The sequence below is a fragment of the Sinocyclocheilus grahami genome, unplaced genomic scaffold (genome assembly GCF_001515645.1).
Source record: "Sinocyclocheilus grahami isolate Dianchi unplaced genomic scaffold, SAMN03320097.WGS_v1.1 scaffold221.1, whole genome shotgun sequence".
NCBI classification, from domain to species: domain Eukaryota; kingdom Metazoa; phylum Chordata; class Actinopteri; order Cypriniformes; family Cyprinidae; genus Sinocyclocheilus; species Sinocyclocheilus grahami.
In genome coordinates, this window is record NW_015505400.1 from 79056 (window position 1) to 84045 (window position 4990).

At 35.6% G+C, this 4990-nt stretch overlaps 1 pseudogene; it reads right to left on the reverse strand.

Moving 5' to 3' along the window:
• Positions 1-1401: 1401 nt before the first annotated feature.
• On the reverse strand, positions 1402-2009 carry LOC107596584 (C-X-C chemokine receptor type 2-like; annotated as a pseudogene).
• Between the last annotated feature and the right edge of the window lie 2981 nt (positions 2010-4990).

Below are 4990 nucleotides of genomic sequence, written 5' to 3' on the forward strand. Positions count from 1 at the left end.
GGTCTGTTAACTCTGTTTATAGAAAATGAAGAGCAAAGAAATCGCATCAGGTGTGTTTTGCATTTTTAATATATATTTTTAGACCAGGATCCCAGTATAACTGATTTTCAGCATAAAAAAAATGCTAAAATACAGAGATTAAAAAAAGCTGTTAGCTAAATGCAACATGGCAAATCAAAAGATTGCAAAAATGATAGCATTTTTTTTAAAACTTGGATTTCATTAACTAGCTGCGTAACAAGAACATGACCAATTTAAGTTTATAGGACAACTAAACTATCAATTTAACCAAAAATTTACCATCAACTACAGACCTTGCATCCATCGATTCCGCCATGTTTCTCATTGACATGCCCCCAACTCGGAAACTCGGGGCTTAAAATTTTTTTCGAGTTTCCCACTTGTAATAACGACTCTGTGGTGGCGTTCATGTGCGTTCAACTCGTAAATACGATCTATCCGACATGACTTGAACGCACCATACCTGTCCCTATCCGCCATGTTTGTAGCTTTTTTAACACTTTTAATGCGTGTTTGTAGTTCTAATTGAATCCTCGTCCACCGCACAATGTGTTGTGGGCAATATTAGTCGTTGAACTTCGAATTCTAACCAGAAGTACTAGACCATCCAGGAATCTCTGGCATACTTTTTAAAACATACTATGATTCGGGACATACTAATTCTATTTTCGAATAGTATTTAGGACGGATAGTATGCGAATTGGGACGTGCCACATGTTCATATGGAGGACCGAGAGTGCCATTTAAAAATAAAATGAAAAATCAATTTATTGATTTAATAATTCAAACCACTTTTTAAATGGACAAATTAATAGACATATTTAAAGATGTTTATTTAATTCGTCATTTTTAAATGTATAAATAAATAGACGTTTATTCAATTCGTGTTTTAAAACGTGGATTAATAAAACAATAAAAAGTACATTAATAAATCTTTTTAAATGCACATTTTAAATCACTTTTTAAAAATGCATTTGGCAATCGCTTTTCTCTCTCTATTTGCCAATTGCTTTTCTTTATCCATTTGTCAATCGAGTTAAAAAATGCCATTGGACAGTACACACATGGAGTGATGACCGTTAAACGTGAAAAGGATTCATTATGCAGCGAATATCAAACATGAACGGATTTTTTAACAAACTTTATGACGAATGCTTACAAATGACAGTCCTGTGGTACATAATGTTATTTTGTTGAAATGTAGTTTTTAAAATAAAAAAGTATTACATCAAATTATGTACAGGTAATTGGCCAGTGAAGAAATCCCTGCCACTGGAGATGCAGCCGGAAATCCCTCTCCAAACACGTTCAGATTCCCCTGATATTTTGCATCGCTTGAATCCGTCTTCATACTCCCGCTGTAATGACGTATAGCTTTTCTCACTGTCCAATGACAGTGCGTGTTACATTTACAAGTGAGAGAGGGGTTGGCTCTTCAAATCGAGGCGAAACGGTCAATATGTCATGGCATATATACTCCTCCATATATCCAGACTTAAATGCCTCGCGATTCACCATAATGGGCAGGGTCAACAAAAAGCCACATAGCCACACCAACGCACACACTATACCAATCAGATGGCGTTTTTGGGCGAGGAATTGGGTTGCTTTCACGATGGCCAGGTAGCGATCAACACTAATGCATGCCAGCAGGAAGACGCAGCAGTAAAATGTGGCTTCCTGCAAGCCTGAAATCAGTTTGCACATAATTGTGCCGAATATCCAGTGGCTGCCCGAAGGTAAGCTGCCCAGAATGGGAGAGTCAAGGCAAAGAACAGGTCGGCGATGGCCAGGTGCATCAGGTAAATGTCAGTAGATGTCCTGCTGTTCTCCATGCAGCTCACCACGAAGATCACCACCGCGTTGCCCGACAAGCTCAGACTATGACAGAAGACTATAACATAAACTAAGACCAAAACCGTGCTGTTTATATATTGCATGTTTTCGGGGCAGGGAGTCACCAAATCTGGGTATATGAAATCTGGAGTAGTTTAAGACTTGACTGCCAACTGTGGGGTGGGAGATGTTATTATTAATATTATTAGAAACAGCATTTTAAACAGACGTGTACAAAATAACTTGAATTCAAACAACTGACTTTGTCAGAAGTTTGGACATATTGCAGCATGTGTGAATTACTGTATGTATTATTTTTAATAGATTAAACTACATCATTCTCATATACTTCGTTTTATTTCATAGTGTAGACAACATTCCTATTCTAAAAAAGGCAAAGTAACAATAAAGAATGAAATATTTCAAATTAAGTCATACTGGCTAATCCTTTCATCTAAAACCTGAACAGACACTTAATATATTCATCAAGATTTTATTCTCTTACCGTTTTATCCTCTATGAAAATTAACTGCGCTCAGTTCTGCCTGTCTGGGTTTAGGGACCGTCCAATTTACTTGATAGCCTACTTACTGAGAGTTTTCTGAGACTGGTTTGATAACAACTGATTAATACTCTTACCTTCCTGTGTGAATAATCAAAAAAAATTGCGGTAGAGATATCATCAGTTCCACGGTTGCGCAAACATGTAGCATGGCATGGGAAAAGTACAGTATACCTTTATATTCTTATAATTTTTCATGTAATTTGTGTGCTTGCCACAATTGATGAAAGTGGTATGCCTACTAAATGTGTAAATGAAAATCATTCTGTTTAATTCATCTCTTTTGACTCTGTTTCACGGTTAGTGAATACAGGAAAGAGTGTGCAGTGCTGCGCACATACTTAGGTTACGATGTTAATTGTTTTTAAATCCTGATATGAGTGACAAGTTTGATTGATTTGGCCTGCTTGGTTGGTGCAAATTTATTTTTTTTGTTTTGTGTATGAATTACATTGTAAAGATCGATGGATTGGAGATGATTTCTTTGCATTATAAGCCTCTGCATGCTATTTTTTCCAGTGGCTTTTATGTAACTCTGCGTTATGGGGACATTTTGCAAAAAAATGACAATATCCAAAATCCTTGTCCTTGTGGGGATATTTTTTAACCAAGCTTATAAATGATACAGAACTAAGTTTTTTGAAAATCTAAAAATGCAGAAAGTTTCCTGTGAGGAGTAGGTTTAGGTGTAGGGTTAGGGAATAGAAAATGCAGTTTGTACAGCAGAAAAACCATTACGCCTAGGGAATGTCTTCATAAAACATGGAAACCCAATGTGTGTGTGTGTGTGTGTGTGTGTGTGTGTGTGTCTGTCTGTGTATATGTATGTATGAGATTGGGAAAACATGACTTTGGAAAGATGGCAGCATCATTGCTATTCTTACACAGGGATCAATAGGTCTATTAGTAAAATCTGTTGACACAAGAGGAAACACAAGAAGTGCATTTTCCAATTTTTGAACTGTCACCATATAATGCAGCAATTGTGCCTAAAGGTTAACCACCTTCTTTTAGTCTATTTTTGACTTAATACAGTGGAAAACAAGGAGAGAGAAACCACAGGGGGGGGGGGGGGGGGGTGCTTACATCAGGCCGGAAATTGATTATCAGTTCATAAACTTCATTCTCCATTGATTACTACCTAAACTCTAACCCTTCTTTTAGTCTTTTTTATGTATTAATATAGGGAATAACCACAAGTGTGCTCTAATTCACACACACAGAAATAGGCACACTGATGATAGGTTAAACTGAGGTTAACACTGATAATGAGGATAAACCTGAGATTATAGGATGGACACAGCATTTAGAATTAGAGAAGAGTTTGTTTATGCAAAAAGACAGAAGTGAACTGTATTGTTTCGAAAGCACCTTTTCCTGTTTCCATTTCTCAAGACTTTAACTATGCAAACCAGATCGATGAATGACGTGCCACATAGACAGGTGCAATTTTATCTTGGTTAACACCTAGTCAAAATAGCCATTAAAATTCATTTTAAAAAGTTCATATAATTTAGAAGATAAAACCTAATAACACTTTTACAGTTTACCCATATTTTGCATATCTGTTTGTATGTGCATGATGTTGTAATGTTTTTTTTAGGGTTGTGCTCTTTGAAGGAGGAAAACAGGTTGCTTCACTTCTCTCTGTTTTGTTGTGGAGAGGAAGTGGAGACATTAGTGAAATCATGTCATTGCCTAGAGCAGGCTGATTACGCAAACAGAGTTTAATGTACAGCAAGTGTGAGAGACATATTTTTCTGAAGCAACTTTATTTACACATGTGAAGCCAAAACATAATTTGCTTTTTACATTCTTTTAGAATACGAACAAAAATAGCAAGTCCTGAAAAAAGCAACTAATAAAACTTTTCAAATGTTTGTGGTCAATAAGATTTGGAAAAAAAAGAAAGAAAAATACATCTTTTTTTTTGTTTTGATAATAAGAAATGTTTCTTGAGCAGCAAATCAGTATATTAGAATGATTTCTGACGGATCATGTGACACTGAAGACTGGAGAAATGATGCTGAAAATTCAGCTTTTTGATCACAGGAATTTATTGTTAAACATTGGCTTTTTTTATTGTAATAACATTGTACAATATTACTGTTTTACTGTATTTTTGATCAAATAAAAGCAGCCTTGGTGAGCATAAGAGATTTTACCCCCCCCCCAAAAAAGGAAAAAAAGGCAAAACAGAAAATCTCTTCTTTCACCTTTTACTAATTTCCAACAAAATCTGAAACCTCTGCAGAGTGTTTTTCACAGATCATTTAAATATGGACACACAGCGTTCAAAGCACAAGCTTGGTATGCTGCCTCTAACCACAGAAAAACCTTTCAAAGATCATTACCATCAGGAAAAAAGCTACAGAAAGTCAAATATACACAAGCACACGTATCTATACTTTTACATCTATAATTATATAAAAACAGAACTTAGTTTACATGGAAGCAATTTTCTTAAAGGAACAGTTCAATTAAAAATGACAATTCCGTCATTACTGACTCAACCTCAAAACTGTATTTTTACGTCAGGGATAAGATAGCATTTCTGGCTAAACTATTTCT